Source organism: Mobula hypostoma, chromosome 15, assembly GCF_963921235.1.
Source record: "Mobula hypostoma chromosome 15, sMobHyp1.1, whole genome shotgun sequence".
Taxonomy (NCBI): domain Eukaryota; kingdom Metazoa; phylum Chordata; class Chondrichthyes; order Myliobatiformes; family Myliobatidae; genus Mobula; species Mobula hypostoma.
The window spans coordinates 47,649,210-47,667,553 of record NC_086111.1 but is presented as its reverse complement, the minus strand read 5'-3'; positions in this window follow the sequence as shown (position 1 = coordinate 47,667,553).

Below are 18,344 nucleotides of genomic sequence, written 5' to 3'. Positions count from 1 at the left end.
CATTTTATCAAATGTAGTGGTACCTGCCTTTATGTTCCTGTGGCTCATGTTGTATCAAAATTCAAAGCTTTGGGGGCTGTCTCATACTTTACATGTCAAAAACACTTGGATGTGTTTAGAGCTGGAAAATTGTCAATTTATTCTCAGTCTATGTTCCAGTTCCTCCCATCTCCACTGAAAGAACTCTTTTTTTTCTCACTCAACAACATCCCACCTCTCTGCACCTTCCTCCACCAATTCCCAGTTAAGAACTTATTTTATTATGGCGTGGTTCAGTACATGATCTGGAACCATTCTGTAGGATGCTACTGGATAATTGTGTAAGAAAACCAAAGAATGGGCAATAATTTGTTATTCTGGGACTTAGACCATTGTGTGGGGAAGTAGGGCTTTGACTTCACTCCAGATGTTTCCTTTTGTTGGTATAGGATGATCTTGAGTTTTAGGTACACTGGAGCAGTCTGAGAGCTGAGGTAAGTTGTACTTTGAAAATACATTACTAGTTGTGTATCAGGTTAATGTAGATTAAAAAAAGACCCGATAAGACAGGAAATACTGATCAGTTGGGCAGCATCTGTGAGGCTGCTTTGATTTTACAAACTAAGATTTGGTAAGACAATAGAAGGAGATTGGGTACTTCATGAACTCTCAATGCCTGGGAGAAGAAATTGAGAAACTTTGGAGGTAGGTGCTTCTAAATTCTGACACATATCTTCAGAATATCCAGAAATATTACATTTGGCACTTGTTATTATTGGATGAGTTTCTCTGTTAATGCATTTTCTATTTCTGTCAATTTGCCTCTCTCTCTGTCTGTTTCTGTTCCTCCTTGTCTCTCAGATGTCAATAATTATAATGGCTAAATAGACATGACAATCTGGTGATAATTAGTAGCTTTGCTGACTTTTAAAATTGTATTCATTCACTCTGAGAAAAGAAATCAAGTAAAAAAAGACATTTGGTCTATGTGTAATTCTCACTTTTGATTGCCTCATACTCTGTCTCATTGCATCTCTCTAACCTAACCACCTTCAACAATAATTAGAATACATATCCCTTCTTACAATAAAGTAAAAGTGATATTGATATTTATAGTTTATTTCCTTTGCCTTTTTTAAAGATAGTTTATTTGTACCATTCTTCCCTTCTTAGATGTGCATACTTCTTGAATTGAAATGCAGCAAAAACTGAGGTTACGTACATGGTAGGCAGCCGTCGATCCCAGGGGATCATGCGTTTACGCCTCTGGTGGACTGTGTCCTCTCCAGGGCGCAAGCCTGGGCGGGAAGATTTGAAGAACCGGCTGTTGTCCATGCAGTGGGTTCCCCATCTCCACGTCGCTGATGTAGTCCAAGGGAAGGGCAAGTGCCGATACAGCTTGGTACCAGTGTCGTCGCAGAGGTTGTCAAGAGTGAAGTTGTAAACAACATCAAACTGCCTTAGGGACCCCGCCTTCGGATTTCTTCCTCAGGGTATACTCCCGAAGCCTTTCCCATGGGTCAGTATGGCTGCGAGGCAACTGAGGTTTAAAATCAGAGTTTTCCTTCTCCTAGGCGGACTGCTGTCCAAGCCTGATGAGCCCCACCTGCCTAAGCAACTGGTTTTGAGGCGCCAGTGGTCTGACTTTGCCCCTTCTCTTGTCAGTAGAAACAGTTCCGCTGGGCCTAGTAGCTAAACTGCACGTGAAGGCCAAGAGTTGGACCTGGTTCCTAAGGTTGTCAAAGCCGGGGGTGGTTGGTGGGGGGGATAAGCTCCCACTACCTATAAAATGCTCCAAATGGCGTGCGACTCTAACACCCATGAAGTAGCTTCCCATTATTCCCCCTTTTCTCTCTCCCTCAATGCACACTCAGTGTTTTAGAAACAGCTTCTTCCCTTCTGCCGTCAGATTTGTGAATAGTCCTTGAACCCATGAACGCGACCTCAGTATTTTCTCTCCTTTTGCACTTATTAAAAATCTATTCATGCATTTATCTATCTATTTATTTTGAATATATATTTCTTATTGTAATCCATAGTATATTTTATGCATTGCGCTGTAAAACAACAAATTTCATGACTATGTCAGTGAAAATAAACATGATTCTGATCATTCTGTGTACCAAAACCTCATTCAATGTACAATTTCATGAACCTTGATTCATTATTTATTGTTTAAGATTTCCACAATTGATTTTGAATTCCAAATTAGATGTTGCTGCATACTTGAATGGTTGAAGTGCCACTTACGCATGATGGGAAATGATGTAAGACCATAAGACATAGGAGCAAAATTAGGCCATTTGGCCCATCACATCTGCTCCACCATTCAATCATGGCTGATCCTTTTATTTTATCTCCCCCTCAACCCCAGTTCCCAGCCTTTGATGTCATGTCCAATCAAGAACCTATCAATCTCTGCCTTAACTACACCCAACGACCTGGCCTCCACAGCTGCACGTGGCAACGAATTCTACAAATTCACCATTCTTTAGCTAACAAAATTCCTCCACATCTCTGTTTTGAAAGGGCTCCCCTCTATCCTGAGGCTCTGCCCTCTTGTTTTAGACTCTCCCACCATGGGGAAACATCCTTTCCACATCTACTCTGTCTAGGCCTTTCAACATTTGAAAGGTTTCAATGAGATCCTCCCGCATCCTTCTGAATTCCAGAAAGTACAGACCCAGAACCATCAAACGTTCCTCATATGACAACCCTTTCATTCCTGGAAACATCCTTGCGAACCTCCTCTGGACCCTCTCCATATATTGCACATGTGCAGACTAGCCCTCAGGTCTGGGCAAGATGTTAAACTGGAGACCAGACTTCGGGAAATGCAAAAGTCTTAATTAAAATTTAAAGAAGGTAATACTATAGAGAGAGTGCAGAGGAGACTTACACGGATGTTGCCTGGATTGAAGGTGTACCTTATGAGAATAGGTTGAGTGAACTCAGCCTTTTCTCCTTGGAGTGACGGAGGATGAGAAGTGACCTGATAGAGGTGTATAAGATAATGAGAGGCATTGATCCCGTGGATAGCCAGAGGCTTTTTCCCAGAGCTGAAGTGGTTAAATTGAGTGGTTAAGAGGGGGTATAGCTTTAAGGTGCTTGGAAATAGGTACTGAGGAGATGTCGGGGTAAGTTTTTCACACACAGTGGTGGGTGCATGGAATGCACTGCTGGCGGCAGCGGTGGAAGTGGATACAATAGGGTCTTTTAAGAGCCTCTTAGATAGGTAAATGGAGGTTATAAAATAAAGGGCTATGTGGTAGGGAAATTCTAGGCAGTTTCTAGCGTAGGTTACATGGTCGGCACAACATTGTGGGCGGAAGGGCCTGTAATGTGTTGTAGATTTCTATGTTCTATGTACTAAGTAATAAAATGTTTTAAGAATTGTTGCAACTGAGAAAAATATTATTGTTGAAAATATCAATTCTGATTTTTAAGCTTTGGTTATATTCATGTTTTGCAAATAAGTTATGTCAATACAAATAACACACATAAAAATTGCTGGTGAATGCAGCAGGCCAGGCAGCATCTACAGGAAGAGGTACAGTCGACGTTTCGGGCCGAGACCCTTCGTCAGGACTAACTGAAAGAAGAGATAGTAAGAGATTTGACAGTGGGAGGGGGAGGGGGAGATCCGAAATGATAGGAGAAGACAGGAGGGGGAGGGGTGGAGCCAAGAGTTGGACAGTTGATTGGCAAAAGGGATATGAGAGGATCATGGGATGGGAGGCCTAGGGAGAAAGAAAAGTGGAGGGGGGAAGCCCAGAGGATGGGCAAGAGGTATAGTGAGAGGGACAGAGGGTGGAAAAAGGAGAAAGAAAAAAATTAATAATAATAAAAAATAAATAAATAAAGGATGGGATAAGAAGGGGAGGAAGGGCATTAGCGGAAGTTAGAGAAGTCAATGTTCATGCCATCAGGTTGGAGGCTACCCAGATGGAATATAAGGTGTTGTTCCTCCAACCTGACTGTGGCTTCATCTTGACAGTAGAGGAGGCCGTGGATAGACATATCAGAATGGGAATGGGACGTGGAATTAAAATGTGTGGCAACTGGGAGATCCTGCTTTCTGTGGTGGACAGAGCGTAGGTGTTAAGCGAAACAGTCTCCCAGCCTGCATCAGGTCTCGCCAATATATAGAAGGCCGCATCGGCCGTCATGGCATGAACATTGACTTCTCCTCTACTGTCAAGATGAAGCCACACTCAGGTTGGAGGAACAACACCTTTAAGTTTTAAAGACCCCTGGCTATATTGTTTAATAAGAACTTGTTCATGATATTTTCTGTTTTTCCAGTGAATTTCCCAGCTCAATAGAATTCACAGCATCTCTTATTTCAATGAAATCTATTTTTTTCATTAGCGGTGCATATGAAGTTTAGAATCTTGTTAGAATGCAATGATTATGACACTAGGTTGCACAGACACACTCAGTGTTTCAGGGACACTTTCTTCCCCTCTGCAATACATCAAAATATAGTATACATTGCAATCAGATTTCTGAATGGCTATGAACACTATCCCCCTATTTTTGCTCAGATTTAGCATTATTTATTTATTTAAATATGTATTTATTATTGTATATTAAAGTATATTTCAGTTAAAAGCAAGGACAATGAGGGTGGGAAGACCAGCCATGGATAACTAAGGAAATAAAGGAAGGCATCACACTAAAAGCTCGTGCGTACAAAGTTACCAAGAGTATTCGGAAACTGGAAGATTGGGATAACTTTAAAAGGCAACGAAGAATCACTAAACAAGCAATAAAGGAAGGGAAGATAGGTTATGAAAATAAACTAGCACAAAATATAAAACGGATGGTAAAAGTTTTTATAATTATATAAAGTGAAAAAGGGTGGCCAAAATGAACGTAGGTCCCTTGGAGGACGAGAAGGGGGAATTGATGTTGGGTAATGAGGAAACGGCTGAGGCTTTGAATGACTGATTTGTGTCAATCTTCACGGTGGAGGACATGTCTAACATGTTGAATGGAGATGATATGGATGCAGTGGGAGGTGAGGACTTCAATACAATAGCAATCACTCAAGAGGTAGTCCTGAGCAAACTTGTGGGCTTAAAGACAGACAAGTCCCCTGGTCCTTATGGAATGCATCCCAACGTACTGAAAGGAATTGGCAGAGATTATAGTTGAGGCTTTGGTGATAATTTTCCAAAATTCTTTAGATTCTGGAGCTGGTCCTGGCGGATTGGAAGAAGGCGAACGTCACGCCACTGTTCAAAAACGGAAGTAGTCAAAAGGCAGGTAACTATGAGCTGGTTAGTAGTTGGGAAAATGCTTGAAGCTATCATTAGAGAAGAAATAGTGAGGCATCTGGAGGGAATTGGATCCATCAGGCAGATGCAGCATTGATTTAGCAAAGGCAGATCCTGTTTGACAAACTTACTGGAGTTCTTTGAGGATATATCAAGTGCAGTGGATAAAGGGGAACAGATGAATGTTATTTACTTGGATTTCCAGAAGGCGTTCGATAAGGTGCTGCATGAAAGACTTATCTATTAGATAATGATGTATAGAGTTGGGGGTGATGTATTAGAATGGATAGAGGATTGGTTAATCAATAGAAAGCAGAGAGCTGGGATACAGGGGTGTTTCTCTGGTTGGCAATCAGTGGTGAGTGGTGTACTGCAGGGATCGGTGCTGGGCCTGCAACTGTTCACGATATACATTAACAATCTGGAAGAGGGGACCGACTGTAGTGTATCTAAGTTTGCTGATGATACTAAATTGAGTGGAAAAGCAAATTGTGCAGACGATACAGAGAGTTTGCAGAGAGATATAGATAGGTTAACTGAGTGGGCAAGGGTCTCACAGATAGAGTACAATGTTGGGAAATGCAAGGTCATCCACTTTGGAAGGAAAAATGGAAGATCATATTATTATTTAAATGGTAAAACATTGCAGCATGCTGCTGTGCAGAGGAACTTGGGAGCGCTTGTGCATGAATCACAAAAGGTTGGTTTGCAGGTGCAGCAGGCTATCAAGAAGGTAAATGGAATATTGGCCTTCATTACCAGAGGGATTGAATTTAAGAGCAGGGAGGTTATGCTGCAACTGTACAGGGTACTAGTGAGGCTGCATCTGGAGAACTGCAGGCAGTTCTGGTTTCCTTACTTGGGGAAGGATTTACTGGCTTTGGAGGCAGTGCAGAAGAGGTTCACCAGATTGATTCCAGAGATGAGGGAGTAAGACTATGAGGAGAGATTGAGTTGCCTGGGACTGTACTCACTGGAATTCAGAAGGATGAGAGGAGATCTTATAGAAACATAGAAAATTATGAAAGGGATAGATAAGATAGAGACAGGAAAGTTGTTTCCACTAGTAAGTGAGACTAGAACTACAGGACGTAGCCTCAAGATTTGGGGGAGTAAATTTAGGACGGAGATGAGGAGAAGCTGCTTTTCCCAAAGAGTGGTGAATCTGTGGAATTCTCTGCCCAATGAAGTAGTGGATGCTACTTCAGTAAATATATTTAAGACAAGATTGGATAGAGTTTTGCATAGTAGGGAATTAAGGGTTATGGGGAAAAGGCAGGTAGGTGAAGATGTGTCCATGGTCAGATCAGCCATGATCTTATTGAATGGCGGAGCAGGCTCGATGGGACAGATGGCCTAATCCTGCTCCTATTTCTTATCATCTTATGTTAATGCAATTTATACTATATTTTATGTATTGCACTATACTGTTTCCACAAAACAACAGATTTCATGACATATGCCAGTGTTAATAAACCTGATTCTGATTCCAGATGAGAACAGAAGTTACTATGTAGGTGAAACAACTGGGGGAAACTACAGCATATATTCAATAAGAGAAAGTCAGTAAGTTTGGCATCTAAGAAAGAAAATTCGGTGTATCATACTAATTAAAGAGTAAGACCTTTGGCAGAACAAAGGGATTTAGATGCCCAAGAACACATTAAAAAATCCCAAAAGATTAAGGAGTGTTGGATTTTATCTCAACATTGCTTCAGTATAAAAGGAGAAAGTAACCCTTGGCTTCTTCAGGGTATTGTTCAATCATTTGGGATACTGCATGCTGTGTGGGGCTTACAGACATAAGAAAGGTATTTGGAGAAAGTACAAGACAGAATGATGTCAGAGCTTAAACATTTATGAGAAAAGGTTGTATGAATTTGATAGGTTAGGAAGTTGAGTTGCTTAAGTAGGTAGAAAATATCTGAAAGAGTATCTATCAAAACAAAATATTTCCTTTGGAAGAATTCAGATCATCGGACAATTTTAAGGGTGAAATCAGGAAGCTTCTTTTTTGCAAAAAGGAAGTGAAAAATTGAAATTTCCTTTCCCTTAAGGTTATAAATAATTTGACAATTTTGATGACTGATTTTATTAGCTAGGATATCAAATGGATCCAAAGCAGATAAACCAAGTTGCGATATGATTCATATCTGATCAAATTGAATTAGTCAATTGCTCCAGCAGCTGAATAGCCTGCTCCTGTTGTTCTGTTCTTCCGTTGCTATGCATGTGTCTCCAAGCAAAACAATCGAGAAATTCAGATTGAGTTTCTATTTGGCTGATGAAAGTGTATCTGCTTGCATGCCACTTAGCTAACAGAGAATTTAGGTGCAGGCTGCTAGAAATCCAGCCTTAGCCAAGTTTACATCATATAATGCCCTAGCAAGCTTTCTGTCTGGATACATGGCTCACAACCTTGGCAGAGATGATGCCTTGTACCTTGACTTTCACTCCAGGCTGAAAGGTTTGTGTTTAAGTGAGATGTAGAGACAAGTGGAATCAAACTATTTTGGATAAGTAGCTGTGAGACACACATTATAGGAGTTTTTTGGATGGAAATAGCTTGACATTCCACAGCAAGGGCAGCACCTTTACTTATTTTTTTTTGCAATTCAACTTGTAGAGCATTGACATGTGTTCAGAAAGTGGTGCTGTTTTAGATGAAGCTAGTACTGGTGGTGCAATGTCACCCAAAGGCTGACATTCTGTTAATCCACCGCTTATGTTTCTTCCAGTAGGCACGTGGGTCAGAAAATTCCGATTACAAGTTTAGGACCTTCAGGCAGCAGGCAAAAGTCAACTTTTTCAATGGGTTTCTTCAACAATTCCATGTCTTGTTCAGTCTCTACTGTTACATAAGCTATTTTTTCCCTTTTTCCCTTTATGAGTGGAAGGTTCCCAGAAAGGTTATTGATTTTTAAATTATATTAAAAATAATCAAGTTTTTTTCTCATTAAAACAGAGGGGTTGGATTACTATGAATGAAGAATAATAGTAGATGATTGAAACTTTAGTGGAAAAGTAGGATATTTTGATGGACACCATACATTAAAATGTTACTGTATCAGATCAATGTCCCTTACATTTTGGGAATGTGTCTGAAGTCTATTGAAACATGAAGTAGAAATAGAAATTTCTGCTTTCTGAGAGCAAACACAGGACTTTGATAAACTGTGTAGCCTTAACTATGAAGTTAATATCCCCTTCAGTGATGTAGATAAAGAAACAAGTGACATTTCGACTAATGAAATGCAATGGGAATGTGCCAGATCCTCATATATTTTGTAAACAAATTTTTACAAATAATTACTCACTTACTTGAAAAGCATCGATTTTTTTGCAGTGTGCCATAATTTTGGGTCTGTATGTATATTTTCAACCAGCAAATTTCAATGTTTCAAAGAATATCACACATGTATTAGCCTAACTTTGAGTTTAAATATTTTGCTTTTACAGAAAAATGCTGTATTTTGTGTTGTATATCCTTTGTAAATTTATTCAATGAAGTATTGAATAGTACAATAAATTGATTTGGCGTACAGTTGGCCCAACTTTGTGGGCAAAAGGGCCTGTACTGTGCTATAAGCATTAAGGGCAAAAAGCATTATCAAGGATGCATCTCACCCTAACCATGGACTTTTTACTCTCCTCCCATCCAGTAGGCACCACAGGAGCCTCCGCTCCTACACCAGCAGGCACAGGAAGAGCTTCTTCCCTGAGGCTGTGACCCTGCTGAACCTCACCTCACAGTGCTAAGCAGTATTGCACCCATATTGTACTGTCTCAGTACTTTTATATTTGTGTGCTGTAGAACTTACTTTCTATTCGCAGTTATTTTGTAAATAACACTATTCTTTGCATTTCTGCTAACTGATTTCATTGGCTTTGTATCTGTACTCGGCACAATGACAATAAAGTTGAATCTAATCTAATCTAATAATCTATGTTCTATGGTGTATTTTCTATCACAATTACTATAATGTGATTTCAAAGTCCATGTCGAGTTTATTGTCATGTATACAGGTGCAATGAAAAATCTACTTGCTGTTCATCATAGGCACGTAACATATAAGCAGCAATCACAAGAAAAACATAAATTAAACATTATACAGAATTTTTACAAGAAAGAATAACTTAAGAACAAAAAAAGTCCATTTTAATACAAAGTGATTAAAGTAGTCACAGTGTTGCTAAATTGTAGTAACGGTTGAAGGGAAGTAGCTATTCTTAAACATAGTGGTGTGGGACTTAAGACTTATATACTCCCTGATGGTAGCTGCCAGAAGGTGGAATGGCCTGGATGGTGGGGATCTTTGATGGATATCATAGCTGGGCAGACTCGATGGGCTGAATGGCCTAACATTGCTCCTATAGGTACTACCCGTGGTGGGGAGGGATTACGTATTAGGTTCATATATTATTCCATGGCAGAGGTCAACAACAAGCTGAATCAGATACAGAATTCAGTAAACATATAAGCTAGAAAGTAAGTAAATGCATTTATACCCATAGTAGTTGTGCTTAAGTGCAGTGAGGAACAAGAGAGTAATAGGCATAGGTTCCCATCTTACATCTTCTTCCTTTGTTAATTGAAATATGTCCTTGTCTTGTGGCTTCAGCCATTTCTAAATAAAGATAATTATGGTTAATAAATCTTTGTGGAATCTAGTCTTTTAACACATATTCTTAAACTTTTAACCTTATTATGAGCACAATGTTCAGAAAAGCCTGCAGATCTCTAACAGCTCTGAATATTAGGATATTGTCAGAGAGAAAATGGACTGGAGACTGGAATGTTGCATTTATTCAGGCAATGACAGTTCACCTCTATAATTAGGCTTCAAATCTAGCCCATTTTGGTGAGAAAAGACTCCTCATTATTTGTTTGTAATAACCTGCTATAATATAAAAAATGTAAATTTCAATATGTAAATTTCAATCTTAATTTCAAATATGTAAAAGCCATGGAACAAACTTGCATCCAACAGCGTCAACTGTAATCTCAGAGTCTCTGTGTTGAAAATGATTCCAGCTGCAGAACTAGCATCACTTGTCCACAGACCTGTTCAATGTGAAAACATATTGAATGTCGGCTTAAACGCTGTTTTATCGCATAATTCTAGGAGTCTAGTTTTTGAGGTACTCATTCTATATCAATCCATTGATAATTAAGTGTGAAGTAAATTATAAAGATTAGTTATCACTAAGCTGTTTCTGCATGACTCCCTGCTTACATTCCATATTTTATGTTTTTTTCACCTCTTGTCCTGCTGTCCAACTGTTCTTCTGTTGTGCTCTCCCTGCCCTCCTGTTGATTTTATCGAAGGTTTCCCTTCTTGCTACCTGCCTCATTCCTATTATCACCTGTTCTTCCACCCACCCCACCACCACCAAGTGCCCATTTATTGGATTTCCTGCAGTTTGACATTGCCTTTTCCTCTGTACCTCTTATTTTGGATATCTAACGATCGTACTCATCATATCAGCGTTAGACTACTAGACATAGAAGCAGAATAGGCCATTCAGCCATTGAATCCGCTACTGTGTCATTCCATCACAGCTGATTCATTTTCCCTCTTGATTCCATTCTCCTGCCTTCTCCCTCCAACCTTTGATGCCCTTACTAATTGAGCATCTATCAACCTCCACTTTAAATATAGCCACAGTCATCTGTGGCAATGGATTCCACAGATTCACCACCATCTGGCTAAAGAAACTCCTCCTCATCTCTGTTCTAAAGGGATGCCCTTCTATTCCGAGGCTGTTATCTCTGGTCCTAGACTCTCCCATAATTGGAAACATCCTTTCCATCTCCACTCTATCCAGGCCTTTCAATATTTGGTAGGCTTTAATGAGGTCCCCACTCATTCTTCTAAACTCCAGCGAATACAAGCCCACAGCTTGTGAATACTCCTCATACATTAACCCTTTCATTCCTGGAATGACTCTCTGCTGGATCTTCTCCAGTGCCATCACATCCTTTCTTAGATAGGGGGCCCAAAACTGCTCACAATATTCCAAATGCAATCTGAGCAGTGCCTTTCAGCATCTCAGCATTACATCCTTGCTTTTATGTTCTAGTCCTCCCAAAATGAATGCTAACATTGCAATTGCCTTCCTTACTACTGAATCAATTTGCAAGTTAATCTTCAGGGAATCTTGCACTAGGACACCCAAGTCCAAATTGCAGCTCTGCGTTCTGAATTTGCTTCCCATTTAAAAAATAATCCACGCTTTTATTCCTTCTACCAAAGTGTATGACCATACACTTCCCTACACTGTATTCTATCTGCCACTTCTTTGCTCATTCTCCCAATCTGTCCAAGTCCTTCTGCATACTCCCTGCTTCCACACACTATCTGCCCCTCCACTTATCTTTGTATCATTTGCAAACTTGGAGTCGTCCAGATCATTAACATATAACATGTAAAGTAGCGGTCTCAATGCCAACCCCTGCGGAGCACCACTAATCACTGGCAGCCAAGCAGAAAAGGCCCCCTTCATTCCACAGGACTTCTTCCAGTCAGCCAATCTTCTGCCATGCTAGTATCCTTCCTGTAATACCATGGGCTTTTATCTTGTTAAGCGCCTCATATGTGGCACCTTGTCAAAGGCTCTCTGAAAATCCAAGTAAACAACATCCACTGGTTCTCCTTTGTCTGCCTGTTACTTTCTCAAAGAATTCCTACAGATTTGTCAGGCAAGATTTCCCCTTAATAAGACCGCGCTGACTTCAGCCTATTTTATCATATGCATCCAATTAACACCATACCTCATTCTTAATAATGGACTTGGGTAAGAGTGACCATAATATGGTGGAATTCTTTATTAAGATGGAGAGTGACATAGTTAATTCAGAAAGTTCTGAACTTAAAGAAGGGTAACTTTGAAGGTATGAGACGTGAATTAGCTAAGATAGACTGGCAAATGACACTTAAAGGGTTGACAGTGGATATGCAATGGCAAGCATTTAAAGATCGCATGGACGAACTACAACAATTGTTCATCCCAGTTTGGTAAAAGAATAAATCAGGGAAGGTAGTGCACCCGTGGCTGACAAGGGAGGTTAGGGATAGTATCAATTCCAAAGAAGAAACATACAAATTAGCCAGAAAAAGCGGCTCACCTGAGGACTGGGAGAAATTCAGAGTCCAGCAGAGGAGGACAAAGGGCTTAAAAAGAGATTATGAGAGAAAACTGGCAGGGAACATAAAAACTGACTGTAAAAGCTTTTATAGCTATGTGAAAAGAAAAAGATTGGTTAAGACAAATGTAGGTTCCTTACAGACAGAAACAGGTGAATTGATTATGGGGAACAAGGACACAGCAGACCAATTGAATAACTACTTTGGTTCTGTCTTCACTAAGGAAGGCATAAATAATCTTCCGGAAATAGTAGAGGACAGAGGGTCTAGTGAGATGGAGGAACTGAGGGAAATACATGTTAGTAGGGAAGTGGTGTTAGGTAAATTGAAGGGATTAAAGGCAGATAAATCCCCAGGGCCAGATGGTCTGCATCCCAGAGTGCTTAAGGAAGTAGCCCAAGAAATAGTGGATGCATTAGTTATAATTCTTCAAAACGCTTTAGATTCTGGACTAGTTCCTGAGGATTGGAGGGTGGCTAATGTAACCCCACTTTTTAAAAAAGGAGGGAGAGAGAAACCGGAGAATTATAGACCGGTTAGCCTAACATCGGTGGTGGGGAAAATACTAGATTCAGTTATCAAAGATGTGACAACAGCACATTTGGAAAGCGGTGAAATCATCGGACAAAGTCAGCATGGATTTGTGAAAGGAAAATCATGTCTGACGAATCTCACAGAATTTTTTGAGAATGTAACTAGTAGAGTGGATAGGGGAGAACCAGTGGATGTGGTATATTTGGATTTTCAAAATGCTTTTGACAAGGTCCCACACAGAAGATTAGTGTGCAAACTTAAAGCACATGGTATTGGGGGTATGGTATTGATGTGGATAGAATTTGGTTGGCAGACAGGAAGCAAAGAGTGGGAGTAAACGGGACCTTTTCAGAATGGCAGGCAGTGACTAGTGGGGTACCACAAGGCTCAGTGCTGGGACCCCAGTTGTTTACAATATATATTAATGACTTAGATGAGGGAATTAAATGCAGCATCTCCAAGTTTCCGGATGACACGAAGCTGGGCGGCAGCGTTAGCTGTGAGGAGGATGCTAAGAGGATGCAGGGTGACTTGGATAGGTTAGCTGAGTGGGCAAATTCATGGCAGATGCAGTTTAATGTGGATAAATGTGAGGTTATCCACTTTGGTGGCAAAAACAGGAAAACAGGTTATTATCTGAATGGTGGCCGATTAGGAAAAGGGGAGGTGCAACGAAACCTGGGTGTCATTATACACCAGTCATTGAAAGTGGGCATGCAGGTACAGCAGGCGATGAAAAAGGCGAATGGTATGCTGGCATTCATAGAAAGAGGATTCGAGTACAGGAGCAGGGAGGTACTGCTGCAGTTGTACAAGACCTTGGTGAGACCACACCTGGAGTATTGTGTGCAGTTTTGGTCCCTTAATCTGAGGAAAGACATTCTTGCGATAGAGGGAGTACAAAGAAGGTTCACTAGATTGATTCCTGGGATGGCAGGACTTTCATATGATGAAAGACTGGATCGACTAGGCTTATACTCATTGGAATTTAGAAGATTGAGGGGGGATCTTATTGAAACGCATAAAATCCTAAAGGGATTGGACAGACTAGATGCAGGAAGACTGTTCCCGATGTTGGGGAAGTCCAGAACGAGGGGTCACAGTTTGAGGATAAAGGGGAAGCCTTTTAGGACCGAGATTAGGAAAATCTTCTTCACACAGAGAGTGGTGAATCTGTGGAATTCTCTGCCACGGGAAACAGTTGAGGCCAGTTCATTGGCTATATTTAAGAGGGAGTTAGATATGACCCTTGTGGCTAAAGGGATCAGGGGGTATGGAGGGAAGGCAGGTACAGTGTTCTGAGTTGGATGATCAGCCATGATTACACTGAATGGTGGTGCAGGCTTGAAGGGCCGAATGGCCTACTCCTGCACCTATTTTCTATGTTTCTATGTTTAATCATGCCAACCATTGAAGTCAGGCTAACTTGCCCATAATTTCCTGTTTTTTGCTTCACTCCTTTCTTAAAGGGTGGATTGATAATTGTGATTTTCACGTCCTTTGGAAACATTCCAGAATCTAGTGATTCTTGAACATTCACTCATAATGCCTCCACTTCTTTCACTTCACTTCTGCTACTTCTTTCAGAACTCTGGGGTGAAGTCTATTTGGTCTAGTTGACTTATTCTCTTTCAGACTTCCAGCTTCCCGAAAACCTCCTTAGTAATGACTACACTCACTTCTGCTCCCTGATACTCAAGCTTCTGGTATATTGTTGATGCCTTCCATAGTGAATATTGATGCAAAATGCTTTCTCCATTCTTTTGCCATTTCTTTATTCCCTGTTACTATCTCTTCAGCGATATTTTCCAGTGGTCCAATGTCTACTCTTGCCTCTCCTTTGCTCTTTATATAATATGGAAAATATTTTGGCATCCTGTTTCATATTATTGGCTAGTTTGCCTTCATATTTTATCTTTTCTCTCCTTACTATCTTTTTAGTTGTTTTCTTTTGTTCTTTTTTAAACCTTCTGAATCTTCTAACTTTCCACTAATTGTTGTATTTTTTGCCCTCTCTTTTGCTCTTCTGCTATCTTTGATTTCCCATCAGCCACAGTTGCCTCATCCTCCGTTTAAAATGCTTTTCCTGCTGGATGAACCAATCCTGTGTCTTTCAAATTACTCCCAGAAACTCCAGCCATTGCTGCTCTGCCATCATCCCTGCTGGTGTCCCCTTCCAATTAACTTTGGTCAGGTCCTCGCTCATGCCCATGTAGTAACCTGTACTTAACTACAGTACCAAATCATCCAATCTTAGCTTCTCCTTCACAAACTGCAGAGTGAATTCTATCATAACTGTCTCCTAAGGGTTCCTTTACCTTAATCTCCCTGATCAAATCTGGTTTATTACACAACACTGAATCTAGTATTCTCTTTTCCCTTGTGTGCTCGACCACATGCTGCTCTAAAAAGCCAACTTGTAGGTATTGTACAAATTTCTTCTTTTGGGAGAATGTAATGCAGTTTCTCAACTCTATCCATAAGGATTCTACATCTTCTGATCTTATGTATGTCACTTTTTTGATTTCATTTCATTTTTTACCAACAATACCACCCCGCTCCCTCTGTCCATTTTCCTGTCCTTTTGATACGAAGTGTATCCTTGGATGTTAAAACTTCCAGCTGTGATCTTCATTCAACTACGACTCTGCGATGTCCACAACATCATATCTGTCAATTTCTAACTGTACTACAAGATTATCTAGCTTCTTTCATACACTGTGTGCAGTGGGCGCCACAGAAGTATAGCAGTTAGCGTGATGCTACTGCAGCTCAGGGCATTTTGGAATTCTATTCTGGTGCCATTCTGTAAGGAGCCTTTGTATGCCCTCCCATGGAATGCGTGGGGTTTTCCTGGTGTTCCTCTTTCCTCCCAAAGGTTAATTGGGTAGGTTAATTGGTCACAGTAAATTGTCCCGTGATTAGGTTAGGGTTAATTGGGTTTGTCAAGGGTTGTTGGGGCAGCAGGGCTCAAAGGTCTGGAAGGGCCTATTCCGTGATGCATTGCTAAAATAGAATAAAAATAATTGTAACACCTTCAGTCCTATATTCATCAGCTCTCTTTTTAATTTTGTCTCCATGTTGCCTGAAGTTAAATTCTTTTCACTTTCTAAATTTTGACTTATTTTTTATTCTAGAGTCTTCGTAAACTCTCCTGCACTCCTTTTTTCCTTTTACTTTACCCACATTTTTCCAATCTGTTAGCCCTGCACTGTACGTGGATAGTTTAAAACCCTATCCACAGCCCTAGTTATGGAATTTGCCAGGATCTCAGTCCTGGCATTGTTTAAGTGACACCCATCCCATCAGATCAGCTCTCTGCTTCCTCAGTATTGGTGTCAATGCACCACAGATTCAAGCCCACTTTTCCCACACCAATCTATGAGCCGCACATTTAACTCTTCAATCTTATTAAAGGCTGATTTATACTTGTGCGTACTAGCTTACGCTGTAGTCTACGCAAGTGGGCTACGCCGTTGTGAGCATTTATACTTGTGCGTTGGTGTGTCTGCGTTGCTGTGCAATTCACCGCCAAAACGCTAGTTGGTGGTGGGATTTCTAAGCCATTGTGTTGAGTTTCTTCGTGTTGAAACCAAACACGAAGAAACTCAAACTTCAAACCATGGCGACTGAAGCTGAAGGAGGGTGAATTTTCTGTGCTTGTCCGGCCACTGAGAGACATGAACGAGGAAATGCATTTCAAATATTTTCGGATGCCGGCAGGTAGATTTGACAATTTGGTTCGTCGTCTCCAACCATTTATTTTGCATCAGTGTACGCACAGTATACTCAAGAGACTGGCAATCACCATTTGAGTTTTAGCTTCAGGTGGAGTTCAACAGGCTATAGCAGCTAGCTACAAACTGGCATCAAGCACAGGGTTCGCCATAATTTCAGAGGTCTGTAAAGCTTTATGGAAAGCATTGCAGCCAGAGTTCCTTCCCTGCCCTTCAGTCGTCCAATGGGAAGCTATTGCAGCGTAGGAGGAAATGCGATGCTACCAAGCGGACCAATCACAGATGTTTCGGTCTGTGTCGCCGCAACGTGTAGTTACATTTTGGGAGAGGTGTGTATTAGGCTACAGCGCAGGGTACGTGGCTATGCAGTACCTATGGCGTACATTTGATGCACAAGTATAAATCAGCCTTAACTCTATGCCAATTTGCATGTGCCTCAGGAAACAATCCAGAGATTATTACATATTTAGTTCTCCACTTTAATTTATTCTCTAGCTGTTTTAATTCCCTCTGTAGAACCTCTTTCCTTGTTCTTGCTATGTTGTTGATACCCACGTGGACCACGACAAATGGATCTTTCCCTCTCACTCCAAATTCCTCCGCAGGTCAGATGAGATGTCGTGAAGCTGAGCATCAGGCAGACAGATCAGGCTTCTTTGACATTGTTGCTGAGAATTGTGTCCCTGACTATACTATCTCCAATTACAAGACACTTTTCTTCTCTCCCCCGCCCGAGGTTGCAATGGTTCAGTTGCTCATCCTTCCTACGGCCCCCACTCCCATTCTCAAAGGGAACAATACTCTCAGACCTGTTGGGCAAGCTCTAGGGCTGAGGCTCCTTCCTTCAGCACTACCTCTTGGAACCCTCTACCTACCACTTTCAGAGTCACGTCTTCCTTCCTCCGGAGAAGGAAGTCTGAGAATCGGAGCGGGAGTGCAGAGGAAGCCATTTTTGAATTTTTTGGTTTTTTTTTCCATCGGCGTTCAGAAAGGCGGGAATGCGCAGGTGTGTGATGTCGGGCAGTGAAGCGCAGAAGATTTAAAAGGAACACAGCCTCATACAGCGGGCAGCGTAGTTTGTGGGCTGCAGAGTGAAGGCTTAAGGGCTTTGGTAGAAACGGGTGAGGCGAGGAAGGTTTGGTATTCATTTTTTGTTGTTACTTGAGGAGAGGGGCAGTATGAGTGTGAGGGCAGCTTGTTGCTCTCGGTGCCAGATGTGGGAGGCCCTGGAGTCTCCAAGCCTCCCTGACGTCCACATCTGCACCAGGTGCGCTGAGATGCAGCTTCTAAGGGACCGCGTTAGGGAACTGGAGCTGCAACTCGATGACCTTCGTCTGGTCAAGGAGAGTGAGGAGTTGATAGAGAGGAGTTACAGGCAGGTGGTCACACTGGGGCCACGGGAGGCAGACAAGTGGGTCACGGTTAGGAGGGGGAAGAGGAAGAGCCAGGTAATAGAGAGTACCCCGGTGGCTGTGCCCCTTGATAATAGGTACTCCTGTTTGAGTACTGTTGGGGGGGGGGGGACAGCTTACCTGGGGGAAGTGTCAGTGGCCGTGCCTCTGGCACAGAGTCCGGCCCTGTAGCTCAGAAGGGTAGGGAAAGGAAGAGGAGGGCAGTTGTAATAGGGGACTCGATAGTAAGGGGGTCAAATAGGCGATTCTGTG